The sequence below is a fragment of the Pleurodeles waltl genome, chromosome 8, assembly GCF_031143425.1.
Source record: "Pleurodeles waltl isolate 20211129_DDA chromosome 8, aPleWal1.hap1.20221129, whole genome shotgun sequence".
Taxonomy (NCBI): domain Eukaryota; kingdom Metazoa; phylum Chordata; class Amphibia; order Caudata; family Salamandridae; genus Pleurodeles; species Pleurodeles waltl.
In genome coordinates this window covers 319,641,403-319,654,924 of record NC_090447.1, presented here as the reverse complement: position 1 = coordinate 319,654,924, position 13,522 = coordinate 319,641,403, and positions in this window count along the sequence as shown.

The following is a 13,522-nucleotide window of genomic DNA, read 5'->3' as shown; positions in this document are numbered from 1 at the left end:
GACAAGCACGTTGCCTGGCGATACTAAGTTGTCAAAGTTAATGACGGACTCACACATAGCCCAATCCTACCAAAAACGTGCCCACGTAGTCTGTCGCTCCCAAGATCGAGCCAATGAGGGAAGGCACTAATTGGGCCGAAACGGCCAGCTCGATGCAGAGCCAGCATGCAAATAAAAGGAGGGGAAGCAGGGCTTGTATTCTGTATTGCAACTCGGAGCGCCGGCCCGACGCTCCAGATTTGCCCCTGTGAGGGGAACAGCACTGGTAACAGGCAAGCAGAAAGAGGTGACTGCGCTCTCCTGTTTAGCGCAAAAATACCACACACCCAAGCTAAAATACAGAATTACATGCACGAATAACAAAATTACATGTGAGAAATGAACACTACTTATCTCAGTGCATGAGCAGCAAAGAAAGAGGAAGTTATGTTGGTGTCTTGGGTATTTGAGGGGTTAGCTCGTACAGGGTTGGTGGTTGGAACAGAAGCATATTGGGATATGTCGTCATTATGTTATATGCTAATGTTGTATGTTTGAACTATTTTTATTGGCTGCTGTAAAAAGAGTAGTAAAGAAAGAGACGCATAATCTTAACCTCCAGTCCTGAAACAGAATCCCTTGTGTTCTATTGAAGTCTCCCAGAGTGTTCTAAAGAACAACTAGAGCGCTATAAGTCTTACTAACGGCAAAAGTGTAGCACACCTGAAGCCATCTTGATTAAATCAAACTGGAAAACCTAAAACATTTAATTTAGAAAGGACAATATGAGGGGTTCATGTTGTCATAGAAATTATGGTTTGTGCTGTAGAAAGATAAATTAGGACACGTTTTAAGTGAGTTCTCAAATATCTTCTTCTATTTCATTCAAGCATTCTGACATTCAGACTGAAACATGCGCTTTGAACAATACCAGCAGCAGACTGACAGTTAAATCCCTGCTGATCAGCGGCTTTACTACAATGCTCCAATGAGCAACTAGAGTGCTCACATTCTGAATTTATGCCAAAAGTGTGCCACATCTGAACACTATTGTAATGGAATCGAAGTCGAAAACTGAAAGCATTTTCTACTGAGGATACTGCAGTAAATAAGAAAATTAGGGAGCTTCATAACAAATAATTATTCCAAGATGACCACCAGAGAAAACAGAGCCCAAGCGTAGCACACATTTCACCCAAATGTATCCCAAATATAGCCCAATGACAGATGTGTGCAAATCACTTTATTTATTTGTTTGTTTTGTAGTTTTATATAGCCCAGACTTGTCTCAAATGTATTGGAATGCTCTACAAGAGCATCAGCTACATTACACAAGGACACATTCATTTGGTTTTAGGCATGGGGAGATTAAGGGGGTCATTTATGACCCCGGCGGTTAGTGTTAATGTAACGGTAGTACTGCCCACAGGCTGGCTGTACATACCGCCACATTATGAGAATGGTGGGATGGCTGCAGCCAACCCTCCACTCATACCGCCATGGTGATATCAGCTGCCGGCCCGGAGATGTTAATCTCAAGCCCGCCGGCCGGCACAGTACTGCCGGCGGCATTATGAGCCTGCCTACCACCATGGTTTTCGTGGTGTTAGCAATGCCACAAAAAGTATGGTGGTAGGCCCTACAGGTGACAGGGAACTCCTTCCCTGTCACCGGTAGGTGGCTCCCCACCCCTCCAACACACACCAGATGCGCCTCATTCCAAAGACCCCCCACCCCCCATACACACACTAACCCCTCCACCCCTGACATTCAAACACACATCCCACCCCCTCTGATCCAAACACACACCCCCACCGATCCTCTCTCACCCCCCAGCCCCCATACACGCACACACCCAATCACCCACACTGGCATACACGCATTCATACACACACTGCCATACACACATTCATACACACACTGCCATACACACATTCAAACATGCATACTTCCAGACATACTCACGCACATTCACACTGACATGCAGGCCCGCACTCACTTCACCATTCTTAAACCCATTCACTCACATAATGAAACCACACAAACAACACAACACACACAGACGCATTCACACACTCCATTCACATATTCATGCACACACTCAGACACACAAACACAACACCCCCCGCCCTCCCATCCCCCTCCCCTGTCAGAAGCCCAACTTACCTTTGTCGAGGAGGTCTTCCGGTTGGGAACGGGAAGGAGTGCTACTACCGCCAGCAGTACACCGCCCAGCCGTATTATTTGTCATAATACGACTGGTGGCGGTGCTAGTGGTAGCAGCACCAGCTTACCACCATTCGCCACCATGAACACTGCTGGATTTCCGCCGTTCTTGTGGCTGAAGTCCGGCAGTGTTCATAATATGGTGGACGGATGGTAGCCACGGTGGTGGTATTTTGGCAGCCGTCACCATGGCGGTAGGCGGTTTTTACCACCAAAGTCAAAATGAGCACCTAAGTGTTTTGCAGAGAATCACAGGATGTCGAGCTGACACCATAACTCGAACCTGGTTCCCCAGCTGCAAAGTCTGCATCTCAGGCCGTAACACCAAATCCTCTCCCATAAGTGAAACATAATCAAGTGATCAACTGGATAAAAAACATAAAGATAGCAAATAATTTAAACGTGGTTTGGCACTATTTGAGAACTCAGAAAACATGTCCTCATTTTTGTTTTTTAGAGCATTAAGCGTAATTTCTATGAGAATAAGACCCTCTCATTTTTATAATTTCTAAAGGAAATGCTTTAGGTATAACAGTTTTGATTACATCAAGATGACATCAGGGGTGCCACATTTTTGTAAAAAATATGGAATGTTAGCAATCTAGTTGTGTATTAGAATAATGTGGGGATGCAGAAGTCAGGGGCACAGACTCGAATGATTGAGGGCAGGGAGGAGGTTTTGATTTAATTTAATTTTATGTATAGGGATTGATCTCCCGAAGGCGTCTTGGCAGTAGGGCTGTCACAAGAGGAACATTAAAAGGATAAGTGACCTAGTGAGTAAAGAGCCAAGTCTTAAGAGATTCCCCAAATGACAGTAAGTTCGGACAGTTCTTTAAATTCATAGGAAGCGAGTTCCACATCTTTACTGTTCTGAAGGAGAAGCTTCTGCCTGCCCAGGAGGCTTGTTTTGCCCTAGTAACAGTAGGTGCTTGGCCTCTGCAGATCTGAGCTTCTGAGAGCGTGTTTACCAAATTAATCTGTCCTGAATGTTTCCATGGGCAATATTAAGTAAAGCCTTACAAGCTATAGCAGCTTTATCAGCTAAAGTAGTGGCAGAACAGCGGACCATGAAGAGCAGGGGAAAGGGAGGCTGGGGCAACAAACTAACCATACAGAACAGGCAAGAAAGGCTATGGCAATATAACAGACCACTGAGGGCAGAAAGAAGAGGCAGTGGCAGTAAAACCATGCATGCTAACAGACCCGATTCAGGGAGGATACTCCCGCTGTTTTTAAGCCCAAAAGTGCTTTGTTTTCGTTCTCCTGCCTAAAATCTTCTTTTTTTCAAACTAAGTCAATAGGGGAAAATCAATTCCCCAGTTTTTTTTTCAAAATCTCCTTCTTACCAAATTCAAAATGTTGGCAAGTATGGTACACTTGACCACAGAGGGCAGGGGGAATGACATTGGGACATGGATTTGGATAATAGAGGGCAGGAGGGAGATGGGCAGCTGCACCAAACTGACCTTACAGGGCAGGAGTCAGGGCTTGCAGCAGTATAATACACCATACAGGGAAAGCGGGATGGCAGTACAGCACAACGGACCATTGAAAGCAATAGGGAGAGGACATGGCCATGCACATACCAGACAGACAGGAGGGACAGTTGCAGCATAACAGACCATGAAGGGCAGGAGGGAGGGAGCAGGAGCAAGACAACAGACCAGACAAGGCAGGAGGGGGAGAGCAAAGAGCCTGCACATGGAAAACGGAGGGCAGGGGGCAAGGGGGCAAGGGCAGGAGCAGCAGCAATATGACCATGGAGGGCAGGCAAGATGGGCACTGCAAGCACAACACAAAACTATAATGCCATACACGCAGACAACTGAGGGAAGGTGGGAGGGGGTCAGAGGCAGCAAGCTGACCACACTGGGCAGGTGAAAGGGCCTGAGGCAGCAGAGAAGACCATGCATGGCAAGCAGGACAGTTAGTGGCAGCACAATGACCATGGTGGATAAGAGGGAGGGTGTAGGGGCATGCACAAAGGACCACGGAGGACAGAAGGGAGGGGTTAGTGGCTGGACACAGACAACAGAGTGCAGGGGAAAGGGCTTCACAACAGCCCATGCAGGGTATGCAGGAGGAACAGTTGCATTATGACAGGGCATGGAGAGAAGAAGGAAGTGGCAGCAAAATGGACCACGGAAGACAGGACGGAGGGGGGGAGGGAGGGAATATTGACATGGAACATGGACAGGCAAGGTGGACATGGCAGGAACAGACGGCAGCCATCTGACTATGCCAGGCATGCGGGAGGGACATTGGCAGTTCAACAGAACACTCAGAGTAGATATGATGGGCAGTGGCAGGTTCATGGAAGACGGTGGGCAAAAAGGAGGGAGCAGTGGCATACACACAGACCTCAGTGAGCAAGAGGAAGCGGGGTAGGGGCAGTAAGCTAAGCACAGAGGATAAGCAAGAGGGCAATGATGTGGCATAGAATTGGGAAACGGAAGCCAGGAGGAGTGGGTAGAGACATCAAGCTAAATGGAGGACAGTGGCAGCACATCGGGCCATGCAGGGCAGGAGGGAGAGGGCTGGTGCATGGACTCGGACAACAGAGGGTAGGGAGGGCGTGGATGGGGCAGCAAGCTAACCATTCAGGACAGGCGGCAAGGTCAGAACAATGGCCACCCAGGGCTGTAATGAGGGAGCAGGACCATGGACTTGGACAAAGGATAGTAAGGAGGAGGGGGGCAGGAGCATCAACTTTGGGTAGGGCAGCACAATGCAAGGCCAGGCCCTGCATCCAACCATCATCATGAATTGCAATGGACATTTTACTTAACGTTAAAAAACCCTAGAAATTCACAGAAAAAAGCAAAGGTTACAGGAATATAATAGTTAGGAAATAGAATTTTAAAAAACCTTAGAAAATCACTGAAAAAAACAAAACTTATAGGGATGTTCTAGTTAGGATCCAATTTTACATGCACAATCTAAATAAGCTGAATTTATATGGTTTTGTGCCTGTAAAATTATAAACGAACTATAACGTCATATAAACCAAGTAAATATAACTTGTGCCCTAAGATAACTATAACTCACACCCTCATCATGCACAGTTTTCTTCTCAATAATTTTACTGCAAATGTTACATTGATATTATCAATGATGTTATCAAAGACATGTTGTAATATGCAGGGTCATTAGCAGTGCAGGGTTAAAAAGCTTTTTTTTTAACAACATTGTAAAATCTACAAATGGATCAGCAGATTTTTCGGGTCTTCTGCGTTTTTTTAATTTGCCCCCAGGTGTCACGGTTTCAGGCTGGTCTGATCAGGACTTTGGTTGGGACACCCCTTGAGGTCACTGAATATTCTAAAGAGGTAGTATACAGGGGCAGAAGAGCAGCTAAATGCATACACGGAAAGGACAGCTATGGACAGGCACAGGAAAGTAAAAGCAGAGCAACCCTTGTGTGAACAAACAGGAAACAGATTACTAATGGACAAACACGCTGGGGTTGTACACAGAGTAAGGCGCAGAACCTCCCACAGTGACAGGGAATGTCAATGCCTCTGTGCAGTTTGCTCTTACAGATAGTCACCCTGCCAGACCCATAGAAAGGAGGCAGCAGAAGTGATTCTGTCTCTGGACCCTAGAGCACAAACAAGGAAAGTACTTACATACACAAGACACGCTCTTGTGGGTCCAGCTGGAAACAGTGGCGATTCCTGAGAAAACAGCAATAGCACACTGTCACTGTTAGGCACGAAAGACAACGTATAACACTGGACAAGGATGGGGGCTGGAATTGCCTCCTGGAAACCAGGAGCCAACCCCAGTACAAAGGAGGACACTCATACACTGGTGAAGACTGATAGAACACTTACCAGACACAAATAACCAAGAAGAAACAGACACAGAAGGGAACAAACTAAGAGGCAAAGGCAAGAACTGGGAACAGGCTCAGGCTGAAGCAAAGGCAGGACTAAGACTTGAAAACAGGGAGCAAACTTCTGGCTGGGACAAACTAAGACAGGACTGGGAAACAGAGAGCAGGCTCTGGCTGGAACAAGCAAAGACAGGGCTGGAATACAGGGAGTAGGAATAAGTAGTAAACAGGACTTGGAAACAGAGCAGGTTCAGGCTGAAACAAGGCAGGAGCAGGACAGAGAAACAGGGAGCAGGCTTTGGAAGAAACAAACAGGTACAAGGCTAAGAGATAGGGGGCAGACTCTGGCTGGAACAATCAGGAGCAGGGCAGAGAAACAGGAAACAGGATCAAGCAGGAACAAAACTGGAACACCATCCGACAAGGGGTCTGTAACACAAAGGAATCAAACTCCAAAGCACGACGGGGATCTTGAGGAACTGGCTGCTTATAAGCAGTTCCAAGCTGGGCTGCACAGGAGAGGTCTCAGGTGTGTGTAGTTTCAGACACTTGCAAGTCCTGGAGGGAGAGGATCCAGTGAAGAGGAGCAACTGGACTTCTCCCATAGAAAACAATGGGAAACAGAATCCGGGCTTTCCTGACTGCCAGGCTGTGCATTATGGGATTTGCAGTACCAGGAAGCAAATGTAGTACTACACAAGTGAACCATGGAGAAAAGAGAAACAAACCGGAGTCAGCAAGGGACTTTAGATAACCATTCAAGGTGATTCCCAGGCTTCCGACAGTCCCCGTACAGCGCCGCCTAGAGATGGGACGACCGAGTCGTAACACCAGGTGGGCCAGGTCCTGGGGGCATAATGGAGGAGGGGGCACAAGGGGCCCTTTCTTTGTGCTTTAGTAAGCCCCGGGGACGCCACCTTCCTGGGGAGAATGTCCAGATAAGAGCGGGGTCTGCAGGCCCCCTGGACCCCAGGGACCATCACCCCCCAGGGAAATTTTTTTTAAAGTGAATGGGGGAGGCCCAACGGCCTCCCCATAGCCCCAGGGGACAACCACCTCCCCTTGGCTATCCAATCAACTATCGACGGGCCTGTGGCCCCCCAGCACCAGGGGACCACCATCCCCTGGGGCAAAAGGTGATTTGTTTGCGAGTGTGTGCGACCCTCCGGCCCCCTGGCTGCCCCAGGGACAACCACCCCCCAGGACTATGTGATCATTGGAGGGGGGCCCCCTTTGCCCCAGGGACAACAAACCTCTGGGGCAAATATTCAAAAAAAGAAAGGGGGTCCCTATGGGCTCCCTGGGTCCACCACCTCCCTGGAGCAATGTCCACGTTGGAGGCAGTCACATGGCCTCCTCTTGGAACCACGGATGGCCCTGGGGACCACCGTCCTCCAGGGCTGGCTCCTGCTATGTACCGGGGTGCCCATCCTCGGGACATAGCTGTTTGCTGTGGCTTGTCAGCAGCGCTGCAGCCAAGCCACAGCAAACACTCCCCCGCCATGCACAGTGTTTTCATCAAAAATTTTACTGCAAATATTACATTGATATTATCAATGATGTAATCAAAGAATGTCATAAGTGCCATAATTTGAGTGTAATTACCAGTACATGGCGAGGGTACATTTTACCTTAGGGCACGACTTATAATTAGTTCAGATAACTCTAACTATAACTGGTGAATTTCTAAGGTTTTATGAGTTTAAAATGTGAGCCTAACTATACCATCCCTGTAACCTTGGTTTTTTTCGGTGAATATATTTTCACTGAAAAAAACAAACAAGGGTACAGGAATGGTAAAGTCAGGAAACAGATTTTTTTTTAAAATTAGAAATTCACTGAAAACAACAATGGTTACAGGGATAGTTAGGCTTATATTCCACTTGTACACAAACCAGTGAAATTCAGAAGTTTTAGTTATCTGAGCTCACTATAACTTGCACCCTGTAATGTACTGCTTATGGCCTCACATATCACTTCACTCATGACATGTTAGTGACATCACTGATGACATATCAAATGACATCACTGATGACATCATCCACAAAGCCACTCACACACCCACTTGCACCCCTATAAAAGCTCACATACATCCACTCCCACACAAATACTCACATACCCATTCACACGCTGAATGTGCTAAATTCACTGGTTTTGTATGATATATGTGTGTGTGTGTGTTTTGTATGTTGTTGACAAGCCAGCAGCTTCCTCAACAATAAAGTTTTACAAAAACCATGTAAAAAAAGCAATGACAAAGCCATATGGCTGTAACCAATGTTTGTGTGTGTCATCTGTTCACTACACAGCACCCTCATTAATCATAACTCTACAGTGACCCTTCACTTGTGTTATTGCACAATGTGCTTTAAAATGCTCCATTTACCATAACGTTTCAAAAACGGCTTGGAAGTAAACTTCTTAAACATGCATTTAAACACGCATTAAACTATATCATCCCTATTGGATTTCCTCCATGGGAAAACCTCCAGCCACAACATCTGTGACCGACCGGGAACATTTGCAGCCCGCATACATATCGCCCTCATTTTTATGTGGAAAAGTAGACAGGTATGCCTTTGACATACTCTGTGGGAGCTCCCTCATGGAACAATTCATATCCAGCAAACATCATTTAGTTAACTGCGAGATTCGAGCACCCCTTATGAGCGAGAGAAATGTGAGAGACAGCCTCAAGAGGCTCCCCCAAAACAACCTGAACACACATCTAAATAACCTGAGTTATGGATGTTCGAAAAACCCAACCCTTTCCCCGTCAAACTACAGAACAGCAAGAAATTCTTATTGTAACCCTACTTAGTCCAAACAACATGTAGTGTGAATGCAAATGCAACACAGTTAATAATCTATGTTGTCTTGGATTATTTATTAAATCGATAATGAGACTGAATGTGTGAACTATGGCCAGGGTTGGTTTGAAAAGGCGAACATTCAGTCGGTGCCCAAGGCCCACCGATTGTGGCCATTTTTGGATTGTTTTTCCTTTAATTTTGGTTGTCTGTGGGCGAGCTTGCAATCTTCCCACACACCTAGAAGGCTGCAGAAGCCAAGTTGGAGTCGGTCCATTGTAATGCAAAGAATTACAATTGGGTGCTTGCAGATACCATCATCTATGTTTGATTTCTTCAACCAGTGCACATTGCATTTTGAGGCTTGTACTTTTGCTTTAAACAGTTTCATCATGGGCTCAACATCCCAGCATGCAAAGTTCTTTTGGCTAAAAAATCACAATTGTCCACTTGTCAGCTACGTTTCAAAAAGTATACTATGGAGACAGCTATGTTTTAAAACTGTATAAAGTTGAGTACTCCCTTTTAGAAACATGCTTGTTTCACTCATAAATTCAAAATTAAACTCTGCTCAAATATTTGGTGAGGGTTTACTCTTTCACTCATATTGTGCATTATTAAAACAAACATTGGCAATGTGATTTTGTTTTTTATTTTGTGTACCTGCACAACACAATAAAGGTACAACAGGGATAGCAGCACAACCTTTTCTAACACAAATATTTAGTTAAGTTTATGTGGCAGTAGTAAAAGGAACATAACTCAATTCTCTCATACTTCCAGGACAGGTACAACACGTGTAGTTAATACACTAAAGAGTGAGTGAGGGAGGTTAAAGGACAGCTGTACAATTTCCATAAACATACAAGAAGTACAAAACATTCAGAAGAAACAGCCAAGCCTCTTATCTAATTAGCATAAATTCATTTATTCATTTAGGATCACAAACACTCACCTTCCTAGTGCGATACTCTTCATCAATGGGTTCCATATCTTGCACTGAGAAGCATTCACAAGTACGTGAGTGAGCTAAAATATTGCTTGCAGGTGTCTCCATACCACATGATCAAAAACAGGGGGTCGAACAATGAACCCTGCTTCTCTTTTCCATCAACGTTTCGGTGTTCGAATATTGTCCCTGTGGGATCAGGCCTCTTTTCCTGGAATATAGATATCTCACAACAAGTATTGTGAAATAGCCATATGAAGCAGTGAAATAGTCCCTGCTTCACATGGCATGTTCACCAGCCTCAGAAACAGGGTAAGGAGGGTGATGGGGAGAATTTTCTTAGGCCTCACTCTTCGAAGGGACCTTATAATGTGCTATTGGCAAGGCTGTCAGAATGTGCAGCATGTTTCACATAGACAGCCTGCGCAATGAAACAGGCTGTGCCCATGCTGCCATGCCCATGCTGCCAAGCCCATGCTGCCAAGCTACACTCACAGGTGACTGGGTGTAGGAAGTGGGAGTGCATAGGCCTTGAGACTGTGAACCACATGTCCAACACTGAAGTATCTCATGCCTGACTATCTGTACCACTAGGGGGGCAGTAGTGAGGCAAGTACGTCTGGGTCCCATAATTCTGAACTGCCTCATCTGTGTTGCATCCTAAATGGAAAATCAGCGCAGTGGAGGCTTAGAAGAGCAGCTCTTAGCTCATCCTGGACCATCTATCCTGCTACAAGTGCCACTGACTGCCACTTTATTTATAGCGGAGGTGTGAACTTTTATATAAAAAGTGTAGTTTTATTAATGCCTCAACAGGCAAGGGTCACACTGTGTGGTCAAGATTGGAAGCAAGGATAGAAGCCAGGATTCCTGATTATACATTGTTCAGTTCTGATCCTGGAGTGATATCCCATTCTTTCCCCTTCTCCCCAAATTTCAATTCTATTAGTGACTGAATACATTTTTGTTAAGCGTACAGATACTCTGGTGCTGGAAGCAAGTGTAGGATGACCAAAAGGCAAGTCAGTTGTCTAGTTCCAAAAATACAAGGTCTTTATTGTTGTTATTAATGAAGCAATATTATGGCCTTCTATTCCATATACAATAGATGTTCTGGTACAGTGCACATCCTGAACTGAATTATTTCAAGGTGTTCCTAAATTTGAGGATCACTGAAAAAGAGGCAGAGGAAAGAAAAGTAATTAGGCAGAGTCACACAGTGTGAACAACTGGGGAAGCTGTGACTGAAACCAGAGTCCCTCGGTCAACTATTGTGTTAACACTGGGCCCAACAAAAGATTCTGACTAGCCTGGGCATGTTATGCAAGTGCATTCAAAATATCCTTTGTATTTTTATAAGATATTACAGCAGCTTTGAAAACACTGCTATTCATACAACAGGTGCACCGTGGGCAGAAACAGCGCAAGCTTCCAAACTTCAGAGGATAGGTACAGCAAGGGTAGCAGGAGCACAAACCTTTCCCTAGCACAGAACAGGTACACATTGGGCAGCAAAAGCGCAAGCTTTACTTCCTCACAAAAAAGGGACAGTATGGCAGTAACAGACCAAGCTTCGTTTTCTCACAGAAGATATACAGATAAGGCATGAGTGACATGTAGGTTACGGAAGGTTTCTCACGTGGGTGCTCAAGTCACTGAGATGAATGTATAGGTGGGTAAATTAGTGAATATGTGAGTTCTGACACTATTTTTGTTTAGGTGCTATTCCAAGTCACCATCCTGAAAGTCCTGCTGCTATCAGTTTGAGACCTGCTATTTGTGTTGATTCTTTGTTGTTCCATGTATTGAGAAGTAGCTGTTAAATCATAGATCATTAATATTTATAGCAGCTCAGCCACAGACCAAGTACCTATACTCTAGGCAGGCACAGAGGTAGCAACTTCTTCTAAAAGGTTTTGAATGTGTCCTCTCATCAGAAGCTGTGCAATCCCAGGCTCAGTGCTGCACTTGTTCAAAATGCTAAAGGCAGCCAGTGTTTAAATCAGAAAGCTGTTTTCACAATTACAGAAGCTAATAAGAATGAGTGTAAACACATTCCTTGCAGGGACTACAATAAAGCAGGGGACCCTTTTAATGTAAATACCTAGTCCATCCTCAGCCAGATTATATAACGAACACAGCCACTAGAAACTAGCTGTCATTTGTGTGAAAATTTGAAAATACAGCATTCTGACTTCAGAATGTTTGGAATCTATTTTCAACCATTCTGAGATTTGTTGGAAAGTCTAATGTGACACCAAGAACAACACTCTAAACTAAACAGGGTGTTACGGTGCTTCATGAATCAGGGAAAGTAGCACACTAGGTTGTGGTTTTATAATAATTAAAGCCACTAGGCCATACAAATATGATATACAGATGTATGAGAATTATACTTAGGGCATGCCCTATGTTTCCTGCATTGAGCCTGCTAAATTATCACATATTGGCAGATAGGTGTACAAAGGCATTTGGAGTATATGATTGTCTCAGGTCAAAAAACTGGATTTCTTGTTTCAACGCCCATAACTTTCCCTCTATATCACAACAGTGCATTGTCTCCCATGTTGGTATTGTTTTATCTGTGTTAGCTTGCAGTCAGTTCTTTTGTTCACACAGGTTCCGTCAGTAGTTAGCATGATTCCATGTGCTCCCATTCCTGCCAAAGCAAAAACAGAAACAAGGGAAAGAAATAAAAAAGTATACCCTAGCGCACACAATTTGGCCAGGTAAGGAAGCCTGATTTTAAAATGACTCCTAGTTCCAAAGTTTCCAACTTACCCACCACAAGTGGGGAAGGAGGGTTTCTCATGGTGCGGCTCTTGGACTGCTGTCTCCAAACAAATTCTGCTCTATTGGCGTTTCTGCCAGCAAGACCAAATCCTCAGGGTACACGTGTTGTTCCCAATAGGCCCACTTCCTGGCAGCTCCAACTCTACAAGCCTTAACAGCGCAGAGTCTTACAGTGGCCAAGTGGGGGGGTAGGGAGTTAAGGAAGGGTACAGCGGTGAAGGAGACCTGCGGAAACAAGAATCACAGATACTACAGAGAAATATCAATCACAGAACTTTTTGGAATCTGTCAACTATAAATCCAGCAGTCACTTGGAACAATAGTAAATCATAGGGCCTTTCATAAGTTTCAGGAAATGAAAGGTTAACATGGTATTAACTCAAAGAAATGTTACTTCACATTTCAAAAACTTTCCAAGATACACGATTTCAGTTTGTGTCCGTATTTTACATTAACCATAATCAAATATTCCCTTGAGTTCAAATGATTGCCTTAGCATTTATTTATAACCATTTAAACCTCTTCAGAATAACCCTGCTTATACAATGTATCTCCGTTGCTACCGAGCGACTCCACAAGTAAGCAGCTGAAGTTGAAAAGTGACCGCGAGAAAGCGGTAACGCTGTAACAGCAAAACATTTGCTTAGTTTGTTATCAATTTAAATATTTACAGCTGATTGCCAAAGATTACTACTTTCTCCAAAAAAAAAGAATATCAACCTTTAAACAGTTTTATCAAATAAGAAAACGGATGATGGAAGCTAGAAACCACCATCCATTTTACCGCCCTGAGTGTCTGCTACTCGCTGCTTCAAATGCCTCAACATCAGGAAATCCCAGGTGAACAAGCAGGAACATGGAAACACCCGACTTCAAACAGAAAAGCTCCGGTCCTCACGAGATCTTCAGAATAGTGAGCAGTGA